The sequence below is a fragment of the Melopsittacus undulatus genome, chromosome 2 (assembly GCF_012275295.1).
Source record: "Melopsittacus undulatus isolate bMelUnd1 chromosome 2, bMelUnd1.mat.Z, whole genome shotgun sequence".
Classification (NCBI taxonomy): Eukaryota; Metazoa; Chordata; class Aves; order Psittaciformes; family Psittaculidae; genus Melopsittacus; species Melopsittacus undulatus.
In genome coordinates this window covers 91,159,500-91,171,327 of record NC_047528.1, presented here as the reverse complement: position 1 = coordinate 91,171,327, position 11,828 = coordinate 91,159,500, and the positions used below count along the sequence as shown (strand labels likewise).

The 11,828-nt window shown below is 40.6% G+C and overlaps 1 protein-coding gene across 4 annotated transcripts in view; it reads right to left on the bottom strand.

Annotated features, from left to right (window-relative positions):
• ERG (ETS transcription factor ERG) overlaps positions 1-11,828 on the bottom strand; it is a 143,910-nt gene that overhangs the window by 18,754 nt on the left and 113,328 nt on the right. The window lies entirely within an intron of this gene.

Below are 11,828 nucleotides of genomic sequence, written 5' to 3'. Positions count from 1 at the left end.
ACATTCTCTCAGGTTTAGCTTTTCTAACCCACTACATATCCCCCAAATATAATTCTTGGATGCACTTTTTTCTTGTCTACACAGAGCTAAGCAAAAAAAAGTAACTTTTTCTTTCAGACATAGAAAAGAGCTTTTGTGATGATTGCTTGTGACTAGAATGTTGTCTTTTTCCATTTACCCTTAACAAATACAAATGGCATATATGTAAAAGTGAGTCTGCATACTAAATCACATATATTTGGAAACATCATCAAACTCCTGACCTTACACCTATGCAGATGCTCACCCTGACTCTTAAGGTCAGTTGTATTACAAAGACAAAAGAAAGAAACATTTGTCCCATTCGCTGACTTTTGAGAGGTATGTTTGGGAAACAGAGCTAGCAGCATCCTTTGGCCTAACTGGCACAAGTTACTTTATTTTGTTTTTCTGTGAAAAGGAACTTGGCATGTAGGGACATGAAGGTCTTGCCGCTGACATGAAATATTACATCAGTATTAGCCTTCACCACTGTTATGGGCAATTGTGCATTAAAACCATTCTTGTAAACAATGAACAGTAAATGACGTGAAAGATCCAGTAGCACACTGCTTTTGGCAATCTGACAGGACTTCTGAGCTGGTTTTCTGATCTGAATATACACAGATGGGGGTGGAAAAGAAGATCATAAATAAGTAATAAGTTTTTATTAAAACCCAGAAGCAGACGGTCAAGGGTTTTGTCCTGTTAATTTACCGGGTGGACAAGCAAATCCCCAGTTCAGCAAATCTTCTAAGACCATGCTTAACCTCAAGCATGTGTAGAAGCAGCTCCATGGCAGCTAACAGGACTACTCAGGTACTTCAAATTAAGCGTGTGCTTATGCATTCCACTGAAGCAAGGCTTAATTCAAATGGCTGTAACCAACTTCTACGGTATAGAAAGCAAAGCTGAAAATGCAAGCAGACACTAGGAAATGGTAATTTTAGTGCCCAGAACAAGAGACGGATTGTCTGCAAAGGCTTTTTTTTAGGATTTACTGTGTGTCTGCTTTATTTCTGAACCACCAGGGGAAGAGGGGCAGTGGAAAAGCAGCTTTCAGAAAGTGTGCCCAGCATAAAGGGTGCAGCTTTGCAGTGATTCATCCTCCGGTCTGAAATGAAACCCAAGATGTTTGTCTTCACAGCTGCATGTTATTTTTACCCTTTGTAAATATACTGTATTACACCTGGAATTTACACAAAAAAGAAAAACAGCCCCCAGAATGTGGAAATACTACAATCATGCTACTACCCAAGAGCACTTTGTCCAGTCCTGATCTGATTCTGCTTTGATTGCTGATAAATGACTGTTGAAGAAAATATTTCTGCATGGGTCCTTGGACCTGGAAGCCTTGCCTTTGCTCAGGGTTATTTAGAATCAACCTGATTTGATGGTTGAATTTAGCGCCCATTCCTACTGAAGTCCACTGGAGTTTTGCCAACCATTGCCTGTGATGAAAGCAGATGTAAGTTAATAAATAAGCGTATGAAACACATTTTTTCTTCTTCACTATGCTACTATTTTCCCCATGTGATATAAAACACCTGTGTTCTCTTAAAATGCAAGGTGTCAGAGAAACGCAGATTAGTAATCAGCAAAATTCCCATAATGTAACCCCCTTGATTTGATGTTTCTGAATTTCAGAGAGAAATAAATGAAAAAAATTGTATTTTCCAAATATTTACATATATTTATAAGTTTATGTAATAAGCACAGCTTGTAAACTTGGATAACTTCCTTACGGAGGCTACTTATAGAAAAGGGGTCTCAGGAGAGTAAAATGGTGTAAGGATATCTTTGGAGTTTTCCATGCATGGTCCCCATACAGTCCATGGCTGGTTAGATCAGAGGACACGCTGAGCTACCAGAACTTTTCTTCTGTGAGGCTTTGGCAAACAAAACATGACACTGTCCTAGAGGACACAGATTTCTCTCCCACTTCATAATGTGGGTGATCTGAGAAAGAGGGGAGCAAGCCTGCAATGTCCCATCTTGTCCTTATGTACAAGGGGGAGAGCTCTGCAAAGCCAGCACCTTCAGCTAATTTGGGCCAAGATACGTAAATTTATATTTAACCAGTACAACATCATGTAAAGGTCAGTCCATAGTGAGTATACGGCAAAACATACTCATGTTAATCTCCATTCACTGCAGCTACTCAAGTTGTGGTGGATTTGGTCAGCACTTCCTTCCCAGGATGGTTTGTCACTGAAAAAAGTGGTCCATGAAGGAAAAAATATAAAACCCCTGAGAGCTGGAAGTACACTGCTGTTTCCTATAGCACACCTGACGTACTTTACTTCACAGTATCAGTTCCAAGGGCTACACAGCCGCAGCCCTAAATTATCTTCCTTGCCCCTCTCCACACCTTCTTCTTCATGAATGAGTGGGATTCACATCTGCTGAGACCTGCTGCAGAAGTGACATGCAATGAGGGGTCCTGCAGGTACCCCTTTGGGTTCCCCCCTGGCACCAATCACTGGGGACAGCCCAACCCTCCTTGGTGAGAAGAAGCCCAGGCTTTCCAGCTGCCAGAGCAGGACTGTGGCTGCACCAGCAGCCTTGCAGGCCCCCAGGGGCTGCTTCCTTGGCACCAGTAGGGATCCCCAGGGGTGCTAAGTGAGACTCAGAAAAGTGCTTTCAGCAGTGGTATCAGAGGCCCCAACACTTGCTTTGACAGGGCTCTGTTTCCACCAAACACACTCATCACCCAGCACCATAGCTGAATGCAGTTGCCCAGCTTCTTCTGTGCCTACACCAGGCCAAGCCCTAAAGTGCCTCAAGCCCTCTGCTTCTGTGAAGGCACCTGCCTTTAAATCTGTCGAGTGAGCACTACCACACTTAACCTGCTGAAAGGAAAACATGGGGTTTATTTTCCCTTCCAAGGCTTCTTGTGAAAGCAGTGCAAGTCCACAGAGGGCTTCAGCATAACAGAGGCATTAAAATGCCAGAAAATGCACAGAGGTTGAAATATCCCTGGAGTGCTCATACAGGTTTTCATACAACTGCTTAGCAAATTGGACAGGGAAGCCATTTCCCTAGCAAGTACAATCACAGAATCATGAAGTATACAAATAAGTAAACAGATGGCTGGGTGGGTAAGTAACTCAGCGCTTAGGTACAACCTGAGTCATTTCCCCACCCATGTGGGACAGCTGTGTGAAGGTGATGTTAGCCCACAGGAAAGGGGATAGCCAGGGTAGAAGTGAGCTGATGAGGTCTGTGGAAGGGAGGGAAGCTCCTCAGGACCTGTGCCATCAATTAAAGCTGACTTAAGTTGATGCTGAAGCCACAGTGACAGTCTGTTTATCTTTGCTGTAAGGTGAACGTCAAAAGCAGTCCTAAGAAGACAAAAGAAAAGGAAAAAAGGAAAACTCAAGTCCTCACTGGGTCATGCAGTCATAGAAGTGACTTCATGGGGGGTTAAGCAGGGGCAACCAAAATGGCCTTCAACAGCCCCAATGGACCAGGGCTATGGGATTGGAGCAGTCCCATGCTAATACACCCAGCAGCATCCAAAACAGGGGCAGCCCACCCCATGGTGCCCTGGGCTCAGTAGGTGCTCAGGGTGGCATGGGGCTGTCCCAGGGGTCACTCAGACATGTTACAGTGTGGCACTTAGAAGCCCATCCAGTTTCTTCCTCCAGCAAAAGGAAAAAGCAAACACCACATGCCAACAACAGTGTTGTTGGCTTTCTGTAAGCAAAATAAAAGATGCTTGTTTATTCAGTTGTATACACAGCAGCCGTTCATTTTCAATCAAACAATAACTTTTGCTAATTGAAACAATCTTTTCCATTTTTTCTTTTTGGTTTTGCTAACTTTCCCTGGCTATCTTGCAGTCCACAGCTGCTTCAAGCCTTAAGGCCAACATGGCAAATTAAAGCAGTCAGCATCTGGCTCACTAGAGGCCAGTCAAGCTATAAATATTACCAGCCTGGCTCTTTGTGTTCACAGTGCAGGGAAACAGCTGGTTTAAGTTTGACTGCACGTTGTCATTTCTCCATTAGTGCAAACACTTCAATATTTCTTATGTGTCAGGTTAGAGTGAAGAAAGGCAAAGAAGGGAAGGGGGTCACTAAAAGCCAAAGCTAAGAAATGATGTTCTGTATATACATAACTTACAATTAGATTGCTGCCTAGGAGAAGGCTGAAGTCTGACATGGTGATAGCTAGGCCAAAGCCACAATGACTTCCCAGTTGGCCTATAACTTTCAGGACCTATTTTCTCTTATTTTTCTTTTATTATTTTTATAGAAATTCTATTATAATGGCAATTGATTACATTTCTCAACTTGTATTTTATTTCAAGAGTTTGTAAGACTGTTGTATTTGTGGTTTCATAAAATATGAAATACCAGCAGACAGAGCCCTTCCCAAACCAGATATGCCTTATTTTATGGACAGGGATTATACAGAAAGTTAGCAAAGTAGAGCATGCCAGGCATAAACAAAAATGACATCTTGCATGGAAACCATAATCCCCATGTCTACGGAATGTCTGCTGAGTTTTGTGATTAGCATTATTGGGCTGTGAGGCTGATGGATGCCAAATGGCAAAGCAAATGATGAGCCACTCTTCTTTTTCTTACACACTTTCTGCTTTGTCTTAAAATACTATTCCCAAGCTTTAAATACTGAACACTCCACTGATATCACCCTGATCAAAATAAAACTTCTAATAAAGGGGGAGAGGAGAAGACTCATCTTCAAATGTGCTGGGTTAGAGACAGCCTACCTACTGACAGTGCCTGTGCCATGCCAGCCCAAGGAAACACCACAGCCAGTGAATCTAAATGCTCTAGACATAGTAAATACTGTACTGGCAATAAAATAGTAATAATAGCGATAGTCAGAAATAATGACAGTGATCATTACTCTTGTGGGGGCCTATGTTATTATTTGGAAACTGATTTTATATTTCACTACCCATGTGCAAGCTTTTGGCTGCTCAGCCTTTCGAAACTGGCTGTCCTCATCTCCGTCTTAAACTCTTGAAGCTAAGCACACAATGTAAGCATCGGTGGTCAATCCAAAATGTAACCATGCCAATTATGAATGAAGCCATTATCCCAGAGTGGAAAGCTTCTTAGCTGGTAGTTGCCAGTCCAGCAGCCTTAAAAAAAAAGCTGCAAAAAAGGTGGGTTTTTGACTTTGGCAACATGTTTGCCTCAAAAATAGAGCCAAACCATGCCCACACACACAAACACAAACACACATGCACTGGTGTTAAGCTGGTGTATTTTCAGAGCAAAAAGGGACTTCTTGAGGTAGTCACACATAAAACCTTACACAGACAAGATCCTGAATTTGCAGTTTTTCCAGTTTGGTAAGCAGCCACTTCACCAGCCACCCAGTCAGTGGGAAAAAAGATTATGAGTCTCAGATAACTAACATCATGACTTTTTACCCAAGATTAATGTCACTTTATAAAGGCAGCACTGATATGTGTATTGGGAAAGTCATTCTCTTAAGATCTCCCAGCTTTGCCAAGGACTGGTGCAGGGGCTGATTCAAACCCTTTGGAGACAGAGGAGAGAGTCTCATTGATTGTGGTGGGTTTTGGACCATGCTTGTTGTTTAGTCTGAGCTGAGGTTTACCAAGAATACCAGGGCTGCATGCCAGTGGTACACCACTAGAAGTGGAAGGGATGGCACTGTGCTTCAGCTGTGGGGTTGTGCACCAGGGATGGAAAAAGCCATGCCCCTGAAAAACAAGTGATGTCAGGGTGATTACTGCAAATCAATCCTGTCTCTGCATGTGCTAGACACACACACGGTGTGCAAATGCTCTAAGTAGGTCCACCAGTATCAGAGGTGCTTCATGTAGCTTAAAGCATGCCAGCCCGGATTCTGGGAGCAGGATGGTTCTGTCATGGTGGCAATACAGAGACACATATGAATGAATGCACCCTCCTTAGAGGCTGCACATCAACTGGCACATGGATAGACTGTGCAAGGTACCTCAAGTGCTACCCATTCAAATTTGCTGGTTTGTATAGCAAAAAACAGTTGCCACTTAGGAGGTGTACAATAAGGGGAAAATTAAACAAAAAAAAGAGACAAAAACTTGAGATCACTTGGGACTCTGAAAAGTCCTCCTGTGTGTCAGAAGCACTGAACGCAGTTAGTACAGAGGCTCTTTGATGAGAACTTAGAACAGTAACATGCAAAGAAAAACGGTATTTCCCAAAAGAGCCAGCACAAAAGATGTATTAAGTGGTAATTTCATTCTCAAATGGTTTTGAGCAAGAATTGGTAGCACTTAAATCAACATTTTTCACATGATTAAATCTTAATGACAACTAATTATTTCTGGCAATTCTTTAAAACGCGGTATCAGCCAAGCTGATGTTGGAAAAATTCTGCTGTGCTTTCACTGCAGCTTTCAAAATGATTTTTCAATGAAATCATCACACTGCTCATGGCGAGCAAAATTTATCTGTGGCCTGAATAAGATTCTGTGTTCTACTTCAGCCTCCCTTAAAAAGATTGATTACCTACTAGTAAATGTAGTTCTTCCAAGCTACCTTTTTTTAGTCCCACCCATGGGCATGATGGAGTCACATGGGTGAGTGTATTCAGAGACCACTGAGAAATCCAAGGATTTAAATGTTGTTCAAAAAGTACCTAGGGCCTCATGAGAGTATCTTCACAGGAGTGAATTCCACTGTAACTGCATAACATGACTTGAACTCCTTCATTGTAATAGAATTGCTCGTACTTAATTTGATAATATATGTAAAGAACAATAAACAGAAAAGTAAGTAACAGCATGACATATGCAATCTCTAGATTTATATTATAGCACCTTACTATAACAGGGTGAATCTTTTGGTCTGACTCAAGAGCAATAAATAGCAGGAAATAATATTATTACATTCAGGTGAAAGATTGACAATATGGTGGCACAAAGGGCTCATTAGATTTATGTACCTGGAAGAAATACAATGGCTGCACCAACGTAATGGATTTAAAGAAACTCAATTTGATACCATCTGTGACAATCTGCATTACATATACAACAACAGCAAGGTAAATGACAGCTTGAATTTAAACTTTTCTTGCTTTATTTAATTTAAGGTAGGCCCTTAGGCTGTATTTTCTGGTGCTGTGCAACAGGGTCTACCTTTAAAAATACTGTTATTGTTAAACAAACCCTTGTAGCTAATCCCTCTGCAGCCCACTGAAACTAACCCTTTAATTTCATTCTAATGTTATTGCCTTAGTATTCATAGGAATGCCAGTTCTGAGACTGTTATGTTTTGAGATTTAATGCAGGGCAATTACAGCCAAAGTGTATCTGGGGAAAGACCTAGCAGAGTGAGTCCATTTCTGCTTTGAGTGGGTACTTAATTGTTGATGTGTAAGGGGTTCAGTAGGCTCCTAAAATTTTATACGCCTTTCCAGACAGCAGAATATATGGTCAGGAAGTAGCCTAACATACTGAGAAGGGAGAGCTGGACAGCAAAAAATTGCAGTGTTAACTATTCTCTGGTTGCTATTTTGTTGGGTCTGTTACCCTGCTTTGTATCCTTTTTACACAGACCTAGGCTCCACACAGGAAGATGATTACAGAGGATACTCTAGAGATCCTAGAGGTAGCACTTCTGTGGCTCTGCAACGTGGCTGTGGTATTTCAGACTCCTTTGGGACAACCCAGATTTTAAAATAGATGTAAACATATCAGGTACAGTTTTACTAAAAATGAAAAGCAGCTCTAGCTACTGCATGTGTTAACTTGTAACATATGAAACATTTTTAAGAACTGAGCATTTCATTCACGGAAATAAATTTATGAACTGCAAATAAGCAAGGTGAAGAAGGCTTCTGCAGAAAAGTAACCTTCGGAATGGCAGGGAACCTCTAGTCTGTGCACAGAAAATGTGACCAATACTATGTACGTGATGAACAGCGCGTAATCTGTCAGGAAACCAGTGAAACACCAACATCAAATGGCAAACACCTAGCAGGACTTGAGGACGGAATAAATGGTTTTAGATTTGTAATAGATGTATAAATTGCATTGACCTGTAGTGACATCCATATTGACAGTACTCATCAGTATCATATCAGAATATTTTACATGATTAAGAATAATATATTTCTGATAAATATTTTTTAATGGAATGTTTGAATCATACACAAGTTTTTCTGCAACTAGCAGGAATATTACATACTAGGAAGCCTTCCAGCTCCTGAAGTACAATAGCACTGTGCATATTACATGCACATATGTGTGTGAGTTTTAGAAATGCCACAACATATTTACGTTTGCTACCTGGTAATGTTAGTTCTCCATTAAAAGTGTAATATCTAGATCTATTTTTTAGGCATGTGTTAGGCCTTATAAAATAATAGTTATTTGATTCAATAAATAGTGTATCTTAATTAATTTTTTAAATTTTTTGTTATGTACAAGCATGCAATATATGCATTTTTTTGTTATTCTGTTAATCTATTCTTTTTTTTGGTAGTCTGCAAGTGATTTTTTTTATGTTGGGTTTTTTTCAGTCTTAAGAATTATAGTGAAGTATTAATTTTCCTTGTTTTCTCCATTTAACAACTCTGCATTGATCTGTCAATAGTGGAGGCTGTGAAATCTGAGATTAATAAACAAACCTCTGCTTCCAATGCTGCAGGTTATTTTAAATTCAATATAGAAAGAATTACATTTCTTCCCATTATATTTTCAGCCAGAACATGCCTTTTAGAAAACCAGTGCTCTGATCAAAACCATTTTGCATTTCAGAGCACTAACTTGTATAGCCTCTTCCAGCAGCGCAGCTCATGTGCCAGCTCATGTACTTGTTTATATCAGGAAAGAATGGCCACCCCTGGGCTGTTCATTTTCTAGTGATGGACACATAAAGTATCTCTGAGTGACACTGTCCAGAGAAAAATTAAGAACTTTCAGTCTTCATGTGCTGCTCAGCTGATTTGCACTAAACTCCAAGTCCAAATGATGGAGTAGATAGACCTAATGCTGTTTTTTCAGAGAAGAGGCACACAAGATTGCTTCTCTTCATCCCTTTACTTCTGTAATGGTGGTAAAAGTGGTCAGGATAGTGCAAAACCATGTTACTGGGGTTCCAGATGCCTTGGCAACTCTTGGGTATCACGTCTTTATAAAATTAACAGCTCTGCTGGAAAAGTGAGAATTAAAATTATGCCTCATGACTTATCAAAATAGACAATTTCCCAATGCTCAGATTATACATCCTTGCAAAAGTATATGCCTGTTCTGCTAGTAACAGATAGTGTGAAGACCAGGATACCTCTGTAGGAAAGGCAGATATTTCTCTTCACAAAGGGCAACTCAGGCATTCTAAACCAGGAGCCATTTCCTGTCTATTGACTGTGAAGGTAGCCAGAGTGTCAGCCTAAGGTGATATTAATAGAAACTAGGATACACTAATCAAAAATAGCACAAAGGAAGGAGAAATTATAGGCATTAGAAGATATGTCCAAACAGCCTGTTTAATTCAAGGCTTCTGAATGCTTATCCATTCATGAAAAGTTCACATATAGAAGGTGAATATATCTTAGGCTGGGGAGATGAGTGGCAAATCCCCCTCATCGCCTCCCAGATCCATGACCCCAGCCAGCAGGTTGTAAAATATGTTGAACACAAGCCTGCCCTGTCCTGCCTGCTGAGATCGAGCTGCCAGGCAGGCAGCAAAATGCAAGCTGAGGGTTCAGATGAGAGATGGGGAGCCTAACTCCAGCCCTGCAGAGCTGGGATACACTGCTCTTGTGGCTCCACTGCAGCTCCTCACTCTCTGGGTTACTTCTGGTTTTTTTTCAACAATGGCACAGCCCCCAGGAGAGAAGCAAAGGCCCTAAACACAGGATCTCTTCCAGCTGCACACTCAAACACATATCTATCCACAACAATGCTTTCAGGCCTCTCTGGATAGCAAGGCAGGGCTTGTATGAGTTCCTAATCAGAGTATAAACCTTAGCAGTGTTGCTACCAAGGATTAGACAGGACACAGTTTCAGCTAATAAAAGACAAAATTATTCACGCAGTTTTGTCCCTAAACTACTACAGAAACAGCCAAATACTTGTGATTCATGAACTGAGCATTAATATTCAGGTTAGGTATGTATTTCAGGAATCCAAGACAGCAAATTCAAGATTCTGGCTTGATGATTTAAAAAATGTGATTGCAACAATTGCAAATGAATCTGTATAATCTAGACTCTTCCTTAATATCTGGCAGTATGCCAAAATAGGAGTATGTGAATGACTGACTTTAGTTAAGTATAACATTACAAATTATTACCCCTAATCTCAGTAGCAATTAACATTATCTACTCTCATGCATTTTATGACATTTACACTGTGAAAAACTATGATTAGTTCTCTTAAAGAAATGCCAGCACAGATACTTAGAGGTAAGCTTTAGGAAGCAGGCGATCCTGGTTTTGAATTAATACTCCATTTGTGATTATATCTGTGCATTTGCTCAGCACAAAAAAAAAAAAAAGAAAAAAACCCACTCACTGAAGCTGTGAATAAATTCTGAATAAGAAGAGTTACAAGAAGACTTCTCTAATTCTCTGTAACTTCAGATCACCATTTATTTCTTCGTATCTCAAATCTTTGACTATTCACTAGAAATTCTTATTTGACTTCAGCACAATTTCCACCTTTACTGGCAGAAAGTGTAGATGTGATAAGCTGCCAACCACTTTGCCCTGCTTGTGATGCTCATCACCTTAGCACAGCAAGTGTGAACAGTAACCACAGTGCTCATGGTTGAGGTTTTTCTAAACAACTGATCCTGGAAGATGAGATCTGTAGACAGGTGTTTGTGCCAGAGAGGTGTGAAGCACAGCCTTCACTGGTACATCACCAACAACTGAGAGCAACTGACTCTCTGGACCTCTGCCCTTCAGCAACACCAAAGGAAAACTGTTTTGACAGTCAGACATTTGAAACAGGAAAGCACTTGTTTGGATAATTTCCTTGGAAAAAAAAAAAAATCTTCATTGTGCTTTTCAGATGGAAGAAATCCATAGAGTGTTCCTATGCTTGGGGGAGTTACCAGTCAATATACACAACTTCACTGCATTACTTTCCACTTAATTGATTCAGTTCTCCTTCATAGAGAAATTGGTAAAGAAACCATCCCAAGGTAACTGTTAAAGCACTGACATGCTGTGGCTGCTGCCTGTTGAACTGACTAATTTCTTTCCTTATTCCTTTCTACTCCCCTGCTTGTCTCCATGCATATTCTTTTTCTTAAATCCAGCTCCACAGTTATGTTTTTTGGCACTGTTCACATCAAATATAAAAGTAAAGATACATAGTTCACTCTCTCTGCCACTACAAGAATTTACTTCCTGTGCTTCTCTGCTGATTCTATTTAGAGCAAAAGGCAACTGCCCAAGTTACTGTATTTTCAGAGCTTCCATTGAGTGTTATTTCACATACACCACACCCTTACATGGATCAGTGCTGCTGGGACAGATTACAGCAAACTCACATTTTGCTAACTTGAATAAATACTCTTTCACTTAGCATGCAATACAAATTCACATCCAAAATTATCCTCAGTAAGAAGAAACACGGTAAAGTGTTGCACAAGCTCATGAAAAGACTGTGTCTGTAGCACCATTTGAAACCTTCACAACACCTGAATAGGGCTGGCAGGTATGACCCACAACATGCAGCAGACCTGTAGGCTTAGGACAGTAGCTGGTGGTTAGATGGAGCACCTTAGGGCATCTAAAATGCTTCTAGATTTGGATTTAGACAACTGAGTTAGACACATCTTTGGAAAAAGTAAACTTGAGCC